This window comes from Acomys minous, assembly GCF_964271855.1.
Source record: "Acomys minous genome assembly, chromosome: 16".
In the NCBI taxonomy this organism is placed as follows: domain Eukaryota; kingdom Metazoa; phylum Chordata; class Mammalia; order Rodentia; family Muridae; genus Acomys; species Acomys minous.
This window is the reverse complement of record NC_140498.1, coordinates 32,620,176-32,634,569: the sequence shown is the minus strand read 5'-3', so window position 1 is coordinate 32,634,569 and position 14,394 is coordinate 32,620,176. Positions and strand designations below refer to the sequence as shown.

The following is a 14,394-nucleotide window of genomic DNA, read 5'->3' as shown; positions in this document are numbered from 1 at the left end:
CCGAAGAAATTACTTCTGCTTTCTGTCTGGCTGGTTGCAAACTTTCCACATTTATAACAGGACAAAGACTGGTTCACTGTAGGTAAATTGTATTTAACTTTGGGATAAACAGAGGTCAAGTGGAGAGCATCTGAACAGGATACTTGATGATAAGAAAATTAATTTAATAAGTTACATGCTTTGGATAGGTGTTTGTATATGAAAATCAAAAGCACTGGGCCTAATAGTTTTGTAATAAGGAATAGCCTCTGATTCATTTTAGGAAAAAATAAAAAGACCTTCATGTTGCTATTGACTTTTCAAGTGCATGCTCTGAGGTTTTTGTGAAAAATCACCTAAAGTCCTATAGCTCAATATGAAGAATAATAAAAAATTTTTTTCTGCAGATTATTGTTCATGTGTTTTATTGACCCCTCTTAGAGTCTGAAGAAATTCTATCTTTTATAGACAATCAGCTGTTGTCTCACAGATTAGAGCATATAAGAGTCAGCCTCGATATCGCAGAGTTTTAGAAAGAGGAGTGTGTGCACTACATAAAGACAGGCCAAAAGAATTCATATGGGAATTCACTAGCTTTGACTAGAACTTTGAGTAATACCAGGAAGCCTCAGAATCAAGGGCAGAATGATTTCTGTTTGCACACAATTGGTGCAAACCCATACATTTCTAGTAGTAACACCAACAGCAGTTCAAGGGCAGTAGCTAGTGTGAGAGCCATAAAGGGCTCCTGCTGAGCAACCTAAACCTAGCCTCAAAAGCAGACATCCTGGTTCCCTTCTTATCTTTCCCAAAGTTCCTGAAATTCTCAGTACACATAAATTTTCATTAAACCAAGATTACTCTGTTTACCTTACAATGAGAACAGGACCTGATCTTGAATTTTAAAAAAAAAATTGTTTTTCAAAAATTTTAGTTAATTATAAATCTAATGGAGATATAAAGACATTTTGAAATATTGTGAATTAGAAAAAAAACAACTCTTATCAAAAAGAATTGCATGCAGAAGGACCACAGCAGTCACTGATAAACTATCTGAGAAATCCTCAGGCATCCTCATAATCAACGAAGAAGAAACGAGCCAAGTGGCAAAGTTTAAAGGAAGAACGCATCCCCAATGGCTCTACATATTTTTTCACCCACTGCTTCTCCAATTCCAACAGACAAGGAACAGACGATGGAAAAGAAATTTGGATGGTTTAGCTACTATTTGCTGGAAATGAGATATGAGCATCTTGAAAGTCACAGTCAAAATGAGCATTAATCAGGAAGCTGACAGGGGCTATCAAAAGTCAGAGCAGACTGCCCAAAGTCCAGGAAGCTATTACCTGGGGCCCTGGAAAGGGTCAGTGCCTCCAGGAACTCTCCTTTTACCTTCTACTTTCCCTGCTATTCACCTCCCGCCTTTCAAGAATATTACCCTTCCCGAAAATGACTGATAAGAGATAAATTTCCGAGCATGGACTTGTGAAAAGGACGGCCCAGAACTTGCATATTAACCCTGCGCTTTCATGTTCCAAGAGGAAGGAGATTCTTAGAGACAAGTTTTCACCCTAGGGATGTAAGGAATGAGTTAACATTTTCTCCTCTTTCCAGTTCCTGGAATTTTCAAAATTATCTTCTTTAGTCCTCTTTTATTTTATTTTTTTTAAAAGAGGAAACTGTAAGTGTATATATCACTTATGAACAATGTAAGTGGACAGCTTTGGGGTACAAGGTAAGGTGGTTTAGCCACTTGCTCACTGATTCAAGTCACACAGGTAACAGGCACACATCCTGAGAGGCTCCAGCACAGGGATTTCTCTTCTTTTGAGACCCAGAAGTTAAGAAGGACCTAACCCCTGTGGCCAGAGACACACAGCTTAGTGCTCACCTTCCGGCTTCACTCTTTAGGTTAACATGCTGTTGTCAGATATCTGACTTTATTTTATAATACCAAAATAAAAGGAATGAACGCTGACACATTAGATTCCTGACCTCACCTAAAGCTATGCTGCGCACAGAATAAATACATCTCAAATATGTTAAAGTGTTTCCTGCTTTAGAATGTGTTCTGTACACATATGCCAAAATAAATAGGCAAACAAATAAATCAGAAAAGAAAAGGAAAATTTTCTGAGTATCTCTAATTAAAATCTTACTTTAGACATATAGGCATACATCCACATAAGGTATTTTTTTTAATCTATAAACTCTAAGCTTCTAGCCCACAGACCAGTAATCCTCATACACACACCCTAAATGGTGTACGATGCTGTGTACACCCTGTGGGGGCTTAATAAACACTTATGAATTGACTGACAAGAGAAAAACCAAGAAATGACAACCTTCAGGGTAGCTGTAACACAATTTTAACTTGAAAATTGCCCAGAAATAGACTTCACAATCTATGGGAACATACACAAATCATATAAAAAAAAGAAGTGGTGCCCCTCATACACCTAGACTGGCCTTAGGGAATAGCTTAGGGAACAACAAAAATCGCTGTTGTGGGAAAGAGAGTTCAGCCTCTGTATCTATTTACTGTCTGGCTTCTGCAGTGAAGCCAGCTACAAGCAACGTTTGTTCTGCAATGAAAGGTATTATAAGATAATGTTTGACACGAAGATTAGAAGGAATGCAAAGTTGTGCTCAGTCTTGAACGTGCTTCTCACTGAGACTACAAGTGTCTCCTACCCTTCCCTTCAATTCTCAAGAGTCATGTTACCATTTTAATTTCTCTGCAAACAAAAAGTAAGGAGAAATCATAATCCCCAATGCTAAACCAGCCTCTTCAGTAGGAGCTTTCCCAAACAAAGGCAAACTGGGAACAAATCACAATTTAACCAGCACTTTCTCAAAAAGACACATCCACAGTGTCCTGCAGTCCTGAAACCACGCCTCAACTCACTGAGTCCTAGGAGAAAGCATTCAAATGTCTCAAGTCCCACAGTGCTGCCTACTTCCCTGAAGTTCATATTCACTTCTTACCTTAGGAGGTCAGAATAGGCCAGACATAACAATTTACCAGTCCTTTCAGGTGAAGAGAGATATAAATAACATTTCTCTTACCAATCTAGTTTTGTCAAATCTCTGTGAAACAGTAAGCAGATCAGCCATTGCCTAGTTTGAAGAGCAATTTCCACCTTAGTAGAGTTCCAAAACTATGATGAGAGGTGGATGGAAAATTAAAGGAGAAACCACACTCAAGATTGATCTCATCAGAACAACAGATTAAAACAAGGGAAATAACCAGGATTGGTCGCAGAGGGAATTTTAAGTGAAAACACATAAGAGGAGTAATAAAAACCTGCCTACCTATATCTGTACCACCAAACGCCACAACAACAACCTCTTTTCATTGGAGCAATGCTGTCTCAGCATTGGCTTACTTGAGCTGTTCACAAGCTCAACAAAACTTTGCACACATTTCCTTAGTCTCCGTTTTCTAGTATCACTTTGTTCTTTCTGTCTCACCCATCCTGGAACTGAAGTTCAAATACAGGGGCCTTGATCTTGCTACACAAGTGCCCTACCATTGACCTCACCTTATTCTTTCAACCTATTCAGCTCCATTTCTTACTAAGGCCCCCTTCCTCTTATCCCCCAATTTATAATCCCTCTCCAGGATGGACTCGGTCATCTGCTTGGCTAGAAAAATGAGTCTGAGCCGGGCGTGGTGGTGTACGGCTTTAATCCCAGCACTTGGGAGGCAGAGGCAGGTGATCCCTGTGAGTTCGAGGCCAGCCCGGTCTACAAAGTGAGTCCAGGACAGCCAAGGCTACACAGAGAAACCTTGTCTTGAAAAACCAAAAAAAAAAAAAAAAAAAAAAAAAAAAAAAAAACGAAAAGAAAGAAAGAAAAAGATTAGTCCGTTTTCCAGTCTACACTTTAAACATCTCAATCACTACATGCCTCCAAGAAGATAAAGCACTTTAGACTTCTTAAGCAAATGGGTTGCATAGGAAAGCCCTGTCTATCTTGCAGTCTTTGTGACTTTTCCTAGGTCAACATAGATACACCTTGATTTTCAAATGATAGGATTTAGATTCTCAACACAACAGCGAGGGGAAAGGACAAGTTGGTTCTGCTGCCTCTGTATTTTCTTGGTTGCTTCACGTAAATGGGAGATAAATGATTGATAGTTCTTTCCACACTCGTCCACAGCCTGTTCTGTAGCCACATGTAAATTTGCCAATGGATAATTAAGCAACAGACACATCCAATAAATATAATAAATAAATTTGATTTTTTTTTCCCCTCTTAGTAATTGGTTTTATCTGACTGAGTCTGCTGGCGTGCGGATATATAAACAGGATTAGAAAAGGGAAAAATGAGATGCTGGGTCATACAAATTGTACTGTCCTAAGCACTGTGAGATATCTCTGTAATAACTATGTGACTCTTAGGGTTAAAATAGAGAGAGGCAGTTTGTGCTCTTAGGGGAGGGGAGTAAGGGGAAAATGGGAGGGAGGGAAGAACGGGAGGATACAAGGGAGGGGATAACCATTGAGATGTAACAAGAATAAATTAATAAAAAAAAATAAAAATAAAACTAGAGACATGACCACTAGTAAGGAAAGGGTAACAAACTACAGCATGTATTTTCCTCTCTTATGCACCTTCGTCCCTAATTCACACTGCCCTCTCCTTGGCCCTCCACTAAACGACTCCCGGTAGTTCCAAATCTTGACCGAAGTTTCCAACCTGAGTTATCACATCAGACAGGGCTACATGAAGAGAGGTGATTTGGACTCCTAAAAGACAAAGAGTACCCAGATATTTGTGTACAATTACTGCCTGAGCAAATGCTGAAGTGAAATAAAATCAAATCACTTTTCCAAGAGATTCTACACAGACAAAAAGGGGGGGGGGGCGGAAAGCATTAACTTGCATTGTAAATAAAGCATCCATTTTTGTTCCCATTTGATTCTGTGGACATCATTGTGACTCAGGTTGCTGCGACCACAAGAGATTTAGTGCCTGGCTTGAATCTGGAGTCACAATACTGATCACTGAAGGAATAAAACAAGATAAAGAATAAAATGTACTCTAGCGTCATACTTATTCTTTTTTGTTTTCCTTTTTTCTTCTAAGCAATTTCTACTAAAACGTCCTAATATCTTACATGCTTTAAAAGTTACCATGATTGATCTTTAAAATGAGTTGCAAAGAACCTGTCGTAATAAGTATGGTTTTGACTGTACAGACATACAAATTTCTATAAGCATAGATACAGATAGCTTCTACAATGCTGTCTCGTTCTTAGAAATAATTTCAAAACCTATCTTAACTTTTTTCAATGTTTAAAATAAAATTTCGATGTAGCTTTAAGAGATGATCCAAATACATTAAGAAGTTTTCTTTTTTTTTAATGGTTATTTCACACTACAGGATGATCTTAACCTCTGCCCAAGCAATGTCTATTTCATTACATACTTTTCCTAGATACACTCTTATTCCTCTCCTTGAAGCATGAGAGATATCAAAAACATTGGTTATCAGGTAAGTCCCAAAGCAATAATAAAATGTTTAAATAAAAGCTTCTACCAAAAAGTCCTGTCCCTTGTAATGTGTTAGAATCAGTATATCACGTTGAATATTGACTTTATCACTTTCATATGACTAATGCTCTCCAGCTTTAGCTCTTACCTTCTAATTAGTAAAGATTAAGAAACCTAAATCAATAAATTAATGTATGATTCTTTTGAACCACATTCTCAAATACATTGTTATTTGACATGGTACAAATTTCCTTTTCTATAAACTTAAAGTATGTACAAAGGACATACTAACTAAAATGTATAACACAAAATGTTTTTTAAAAAACCCCACAAGCTTAAGCTTATAAAGCATTAAAGAAAGAAAGAAAATACTCATTAAAGTAATAAAATGTTCTTTTGAAAGCTGTTCTTTTGAAAATCTACATTGTGTTCTACTGCAATGAGAAGAACAAGCAAGCAGAAAACTTCCAAAAAATCATGTCCCAAAATATGCGGCAAAGCTACCTCAGAGAAGACACAGTAGCAGAAGGCACAGCCCACACCTCAGGAGATCTTCAGATATTAATCCCTTTTTCAAATGCAGGCTAGCCCTGAGAAGTGAGCACCTCTCCCCAAACACACAGCACTGTGTTTGTTCAAGACACCCTTGGCTGTTTAGCACATATGCGTGCACACTCTAGCAGGGGCTACACATTTTTAATAATATGAGGGATGTTGTCAACTGGTCCATCCAAGTTACATTGTTCTGGGGAGGAACGTCAGAAATCTTTATCAGGAGAAATAGATTGCATTTTAACATATCACTTGCATTGTTTTGTTTGGCTTTCTCTTTATTAAACTCACAGAGTTAAAATACCTGCTTTCTTTTCACTCACAGCACAGCCAACTAGCACATAACTACCCTCTCCACTCCAAGCATCCCTTTTGCCTATAAGATCTGCCAGTCTGTACAGAGAGCAGATGGACCAATGAAGGAATTTCGGAAAAACTAAAGGAACTTCATTGGCAGACTAGTCCTCAGAGTTCTGCACGTTTTGCTATGGACGAAGTAATTTTTGAAAGATGTACTACTTAAAGTTCAGAATCACATTGTAGTATATACAATGTATTGAATGAAGTGTGCAGGGACAGACAAAGATTTTAGAGAAAGGGCTGCATGCTTCTATAGCTTATGAAGCCCTTTGGAAATATTAGCAAAGCAACCATTAGCATATCTAAAACAACTACATTAACAAGTGTTTTGTCTTTCTTAGCAGGAAAAGAGAACAAGAGAGTAAAAACAATTGCATATTGCTGGTAGTACATACTTTTCAAACAATGTAACTATTTCTTTTATAAATCAAACTAAAATTCAGAAATACAAAGAATACTTTGACAAAACTACCATTTACTCTCACCATAAAAAATTCTATAAGATTATTAATAGGTTAAATAAACATTGCATGTATTACCTAATTACCAAATTTATCTCATTTAGCCAAATATTTGTACCTATCTTTTCATTGAAAATACCTTTTAAAAGTGCAAAGATTTAGGTGCTGTTTTTTTGGCTGCAAGTCTGCTTCATCTCTTCTGGGTGTGGAATAGAGAGTGTGAATACATCAGGGTTACCCAGAGTCAGCAGCAGATCAAAGAATAGAACTGTTGCTCCATGCAAAGTGATGAGGAAATAAACACACTTTTGTCTATAGCCATGTGTGAGGTAAGTGCTTCGACAGTAAGTTTTCCCTCTCCGCATCTCACTATCAGTTTAACTTTCAGCCCTCAGATGGGGAGGAATTTTTTTAAAAGCCCTTGGAAATGACCTTGATCATATTTCACCAGAAACCACTTCTTAAAATCAGTCTGCACAAAAGGAAAGAGTGCAAAGGAACTGGGCAATGCAGGTCCTCCTTTAAGGCACACAGGTAGTTCAGAGTTCCTTCCACTCACACGGTGAAAGAGAATGGCAATGAATTTTAAGAAACATTCAGTAGGTCTAGCAGAGTCAACACTTTGGACATGCAGAGAAATCTCCATTCCTATAAAGATGAAAACAGGAACTCTAACAATAGCATCAGACATCACAGTCAAGGTCTATGAATCCACAATCCCAGACACCTGTCTTTCTACACACGTTCCTTGCAAAAAAAAAAAAAAGTTACCTTCTCCAGGAAGTGCAAGGCATTTGCACTTACTGAAATGCCACTGTAAGACCAACTGAAAGTAAACTTCCTAATTTACCATCAAAATGATGATACTATTTTGATACATTAACCTGAAATCAGCACCAGGCATAGAATTTAAAAGCTCTTAGTGAAGATTTAATAACAAGCTTAACGATAATAAGAAACACATCAATGATGCCAACAAGCCACAGACATGCTATCACAGAGAATCACGTTAGAGTGATGCAAATCCAGCTAATTGAATAGTAGCATAGCTTGCCATCGGCTCGAAAACAGACACGTTGACTAGTTTAACACAAAAATATTGGAGCTCTTAAGAAGTTGCCAGGAAACTACAAGTACACAGAGGGGTGGGGGTGGAGAAACAAACCAAAATAAAACAAAAACAAAAAACAACCACAGCAGGAAAGAAATGTGTTCCTTAATTAAACAGACTCCTGGTCTTCATATGTAGTGATGATGCTAAAATGAAAGCTAATTGTGATGTGTTTATATGAAGGCGTGCTTTGTACTGCAACAATTAGATGTTTTGTCCCATTGACCATCAAAAGAGGTCCTCAGCTTGCTCAGTGCCCATGCTTCTGGGATGTTGTGGATTCCTACTGTAGCTGCTCTGCAAAGGGGTACACTGTCCTGGGTTTGGTCACAGAAAGAGGATAGTAGGTTGTGCTACGTGAATGCATTTTCTTTCTTTATGATTCAAACAAAAATACTTCAGTAAAAAAACGTTCTAAAGGAAGTAGAATCTTTTTCTCCTCCAATTTAATCAAAATGGTAAACTCATGGGCTCACAAAAAATATTTTCAAATGTCAATATGGCCATCTCAAGAGAGTCCTAGTAAATGGTGCTCTCTTTCCAGATAAGATACTTCCTATTTATTAGGTGAATAAAAGGGCAGAAATAAGGTTTAGATCTCAGGAATTTTAAGACTGGCTTTTGTCAACCCTAGGGGAAACAGAACAGGTGAATCTTCATGGTGGTTTAAGGTAGCTTTTCTCTTACAGAAAACAGTCCCTGACGAGTTGACTTAATTTACAGTTGGTTGTACTCTTCAGTCCTGAGTATACTATGCTGCCTTCTGCAGTTCTTCCAACACCAGCTAAGTTTGCACCAAAGCAAAGTTTAACAGTATTACTGTAAGCCATGCTCCCTACACCTAGGCAACCTTCACCTCTGGAGGTAACTACCATAAAGTAGAGGCCGTCTTCATTACAGAATAATACTCTCCCTGTGAAAAACACATGTGCCTTAGAGCATTCCTAACCTGGGTCTTCTCACCTGAGTTCAGAGCCTGTGCATCCAGAGGTGATGCACCTGCACGGGCCTCCTCTCTGACTTACAGCTTCCATGTACCAGTTAATTTCTCCATGGCTTAGCAGAAATTGTACAAACCTAAACCCATTCCCTTGTAAATTACCGATTTGCCTCTACTTATTGACCCTTGAATTGTTCTACTGAACTGGAACTGAAAACTTGAGGAACAAGAAAGACAAATGAAATATAACAACTACCCAGAACCCTCTAAAGGGCTCAAATTATTTGACTGCATTAAAGAACTATTACATGTAATATTAAAAATAATGTTTAAAATGGATTCTGGCAGCAAGGGTGATGGAGTGAATTCTGTTTTTAAGACGAGAGTAAGGGTCCAATTTGCATGCATTATGCTGGCTATTTTAAATAATTTCATTCCATGTGTATAAGCAGAAAGTATTCTCCCTCTTCCCAATTGAAAAGATGCCACTTCAAGTAAGAGCTGAGAGAGGGCTGGTCTGAGGTTAGCAAGCTCTATATGTTTCAGAATTTTGAATAAAACAATACCAGCAACCTCCCTGCTTCTTCAAAGCTCTAAATTTATTATTAGGTAAATTTAGCCATAGCTCAGTCAGTGGAGTGGAGGATGCACTGAGCCACTTATCTGTTTATTATCTTTGCAAGCCACATCAAAAGCCGTATCTATTATTGCTTCCTGCAAATCTACAGCAATGTAATGCAAAACAGCATTTTTAAGAAATTCTCTTTCGGAATGCAAAGGATTCTTCCTGCAATTTTGAATATTTTAGCCAGCGTGTACCATACAGTTGGTCTGGAATCACTGGCATCAGTCATGCTGTTAAAACTGAGTCAAAAAGCATTGTAATCCTGGAGAGCGATAACCTTAAACATCAATGCAATGTTAAAATGAATCCTAAAAGAATCCCTATAATTGCGATGAACGTTAGAGAGAAAGCGGCAAGTCCTTCTGCAGGGAAAATAACAGCCGGCTCTACCAATCTTTCCCCTCCCCGCCCCCAAACTCATGCAACTAATGATGACCTCCCGAAGTGCCGAATTTAAATGTTCCAGCATTCATCTGAGGATGAAGGGAGAAAAAAAAATACACAGAAAACCGTGAAACAAGTTGCAAACTGCACAAACGCAAGGCGAGGGAGAGAGAACTGCAGCGATTCAGGAGCGATTGCAGAATGAAGAGCAACAGAAAGGAAACGGGGAAGAAAGAAAAAAAAAGAGAGAGAGAGAGAGAGGAGAAAAAGCCTTAAGCATTAAAGAGTAAGAAGTGAAAAACATTTACCAGCAGCTCGGTCAGTAGCTTCGCTCCCTGACACCATCTACATAGAGAGAGAACTTAGCCTAGAGTCTTCGGTCCCAGCTCGCTTTGGAGCAAAATTCCTTCACTTCGAGGGGGCAACACACACCCTCCAGGAAGAGAGAGAGGGAAAGAAGGGGAAAAAAATAATCCCAAAGACCTAGCCAGGCTTTCTCCCTCCTCCCTCTTACCCGCCCCCCGGACTCCCCAAACGGTGCTCGCTGCTTCTGCACAGTTCAGGCTTTGCTGCGGAGGCGCCGCTGCCGCTGCTGCCGCTGCTGCCGCGGCTGCCGCTGCTGCTGCTGCTGCTGAAACTGCTACTTCAGAAACGATTAGGAAGAGGACGCCCAAGCACGACCTGAGCCTGCGAGCCACCCAGGACCAATGTGCAACCTGCTCTGGAATCAAACCCATAACACACGCAACGCACACCCAGTGGCTCCTGCACGCGCACACACGCGCCCGCCGCCCGCGCGCCGCAGAAACACACGCGCGCGCACACACATATGCACACGCGCGAGCGCGACACACACACACACACACACACACACACACACACACACACACACACACACACACACACACACACACACACACACACGCAAAGACACTCGCACAGAGAGGCGCAGAGTTCCGCTCAACGACAGCCCGCCCTCCCGCGCTGTCCCTCCGTGGGAAGTGAGAGCCAATCCCCGGCACCGGGCGCGTGCACAGGCCCTGGCCGCCCCAGCTGGTTTGGTGCCTCTGGAGCTGCGGAGTAACCAGGCCCGGGAGGGGCTCTCGGTTAGGAAAGAGGGGCGATAGGGGCACGTGTACCCCTTTGTCTGCAGAGACATAACCCGCCCCCCCGCCCCCCCGCGCCGGGCGATCCAAGAGCAGAAACTGAGCGCGCCAAGCAGGGGCCGCATAGAGTTCAGTTCGGTTCTGGGTTTGTCCCGGGCAGGCCGGGTTCCCTAGCTGCACGCACCGCGAGGACTCTGCACAGCTAAGCCCGCTGCACCACGGCTGCACCCGGGGCTCTGCGAACTAGGGAGCATCTCCAGCCTACGCATCCTGCGGGCGCCTGGAGCCTGCCCCGGCTCGCGAGCATGCCCAGTGTACTACTGGACCCAGACCTTTCCTTCCAGGGATAGGAATGCAGAGCGAAACAGAGGAGAAGGCAGAGCCTAAAGAAGGCAGGGTTTCCCAGAGCCTTCACAGCTGCAGACCTACCTCCCCTGGAATGCCAGGTGGTGGCCCTAAACTTGCCCCTGGGGGCGCAGAAACAGGAAAGCGAGGCTTCCAAGCCTCAGAAATCAGTTTCTTTTCTGTTTTTCAGAAAGAGAATTCCAAAAGAAACGGCTGATTCAGTTTTGGAATAATTGGGGGGCGGGGGGAGCAGAAGGAATGCAGCAGAGCCTGGAAGTCAGTCGTACTAGTAACAACAGCTAAATGTGTATTGCCTGGTTGCCATGTGTAGGCTCATGCTGTGCACTGCCCATGAATTATTTGATTTTATTCTGTTCAGATACTATATGGTTAACCCAAATGCAAATGGGGCCCAAGGATACCATAACAAATGCCAGTCAATTATAACTGATACCTCCCTAAATCTAAACTCCCGGTCCAACTCTCAGCCACTGGAGACAGAACGCAGCACATTTATGAGCCCTGGGCATTTCCACTAAAGGGAAGGCCTGGTGGACCGCTGCTGATAGCACCCTCTGGCCCCTAGCTGTATCTGGCTGGCCTCCAACAACCCGCAGATCTTGAAAAACTACATGCCTGATTTTTGCCAATGTTTTCATAGCAATGACATTAATGCTACTTATGGCTTGGCTGAGTACTGTAAGTCCTTTCCCGCACTGTACACACGAAAAGAACAAGACCCAGAGAGGATGTTATCTTCTTCAGAGGACAGGAACGAGGATGTGGTTTGCCACAATCCAAGATCCATGCTACTTTGTGATGAAATGTGTTTCTTAATTGCATCTCGGGCAACGCTGTGAGATGCAGACATGGTACTTTAATTTCATTCAGCAAACATGGAGATTTTTCTACCTGCATTTGCTCCCTTCAAGGCTCTGTCTGAGAGGTGACAGAAGATGACAGACACCTTGCCTGTAATTCTTTGAGTTAACATCCTAGCAAGAAGGTGATCATATGCTTGTGATGCTAATGAAGAACAGACACAGAGGGCTTATTAGGAGTTCCTTTTCCTCCCTGTATTCATCCTGAAACTTGTATTTATCCTTCATGCTTGGCAGAGACCTGTGATCTCTCTTACTGGAGCAAAACGTCCTTATTATATACGTTTTCATGGTATCATATAGGTTTCTTTTAACATTTTCTTATAGGTGCAATTTCTCTCTTTTGATGTGACATACCTTTTAAGCCCTCAAACGCAAACTCTCCAGACTATAAGCTTCATGAGGAAAGGAGTGAACCAACTTTTATTATTCTCCATTTATGCCCCCAGAAAATGGCAGATACAACCCTCTACCACCACCTCTCACTGCTCTTAAAAGAGTAATTGTCCGGTATAAACACTTTTGTAGTGCCTACTGAGTAAGCTGAGAGAGGCTGAGAAAGTTGTCCAAATCGAGGTAAGTGGCAGGGCCACTCAGGCCTGCCTGCTGCTAAACTCCAGGCCACCACCTCTCCTGTTACTCAACGGCTAATCAAATTCCATGAGTGGGTGGGGAGCTTGCAGGAAGTAACATAAATCCAGGATGGCACTATAGAGAAATACAGAGGCAAACACTTCAACATAGTAAGCATTAGTAAGGCATGCACCCAGGTAATTGTAATTTACTTCTATGCTTCCACCAAACACCAGGCAGCCAATGTTATCAACAATTCTGCATAGATGTGAAGACTCCCATTTGATAGATGAAGAAACCAATGGGCCCTATGACTGGCTAAGGTACTAGGTTAGAAGCATCAAAGGAAGATGGCACATATTAATGTCATCTCCAGGACATCTCCATTCCTCCCTCCTCCACATCACCATTTACCAGTGTCTTGTCAGTAAGTGGACAGTTGGAATTTAAGCTGAAGTTTATGCAGTTTCAGAGTCTCAGAGCTGACTGGGCCACACCCCCATTTTTGTGTGTGTGTCATTAAAGTTTTTGTTTTTGTTTTTAAATCAGAGATTCAGAGACTTATTGTTGTTTCACAGAGGCCATAGCTATCTCAGAAGGCAGAAGTAAAATTTGGATGTAGGCCTCTCTTACGTCACTCGGATTTGTGAATGTCATAGTCCTGGGTGGCAGAGGCAATAGCTTCTGCCTATAAAACAGAGGTGTCTTCCTTGTAGGCGGAAGTGTTTCAGGGACCTGGGCAAGCTCTGTGCACCATCCTTCCTAACTGCCACCACCTACTTCCAACCTTTTTTTTTTTTTTTTGCCCTGTCTCTCTGCCTTTGCACATAAAAAAATTGAACATAAGACTTTGCACGTAAGACACAAAGTCTCACTGCTCGGCTGGTCACTTGCACTAACAGCAATGGCCACAGACCACAGGAAAGGAAACAGCGCGTTTGGTTCAGCTTTGCCTGAAACAGAATGTCAAGCTAAGCATACTCAGTGACAAAGGGGAGATTTGGTTACAAACAGGAAGCTTTTGTTAAATACTTTTGCATTTTGGAGAGATTGGTGCATGGACCTAAGCAGGGGTTACTGTCCTATGTAAATCAGTCTTACGACTAAGCTTCTCGGACCTTGAAAAATCACCGCTAGCCATTGTATTCTCCACCGTATCTCCAGCGTTCACCTCCAGGTTTTTATGCTGCAGCTGCCCAAGCCGTACACCCACAAACTGCATCCACTTTATTTACATTCTTCACATCTACAGATAGGTGCATCTGCCTATGCTCACACATCGGTCTTTAAGGATGGACCAGTCAATTGCAATTGTCCAGCTTCTACCTTGCCCTTTACTGAAGTGCTATGAATAAAGTGGGTCCAAAGGAAGGAGTAAACACGAGCCCTTCTTTCCTTCTTTCTCAGGAATAAATGTATTCACAACGGAATGCTTCAATGGACAGTAAGGTCCCTGGGATTTCTGATAACGCCTTCCTGTGTATATGTTAGGTTGATTTTTGTCATGGGGCAGCCGAAGATTTATTCCGTGCTGAGAATAATTCATTAAGAAAGCCATGAAGGGCAACCTGCAAGG

The 14,394-nt window shown here is 41.5% G+C and overlaps 1 protein-coding gene across 9 annotated transcripts in view; it reads right to left on the bottom strand.

Moving 5' to 3' along the window:
• The window catches only part of TENM2 (teneurin transmembrane protein 2), a 1,331,021-nt gene that overhangs the window by 1,236,723 nt on the left and 79,904 nt on the right, over positions 1-14,394 (bottom strand). For 7 of the 9 annotated variants that reach the window (XM_084761214.1, XM_084761230.1, XM_084761231.1 and 4 more), the window contains exon 1: positions 10,222-10,646. The exons of 1 other annotated variant lie outside the window; for it this stretch is intronic. The gene's annotated coding sequence lies outside the window, so the exon portion shown is untranslated. Of the gene's footprint in view, positions 1-10,221; positions 10,647-14,394 lie in introns of those variants that run through there. One more of the 9 variants, XM_084761217.1, reaches the window with a different exon arrangement.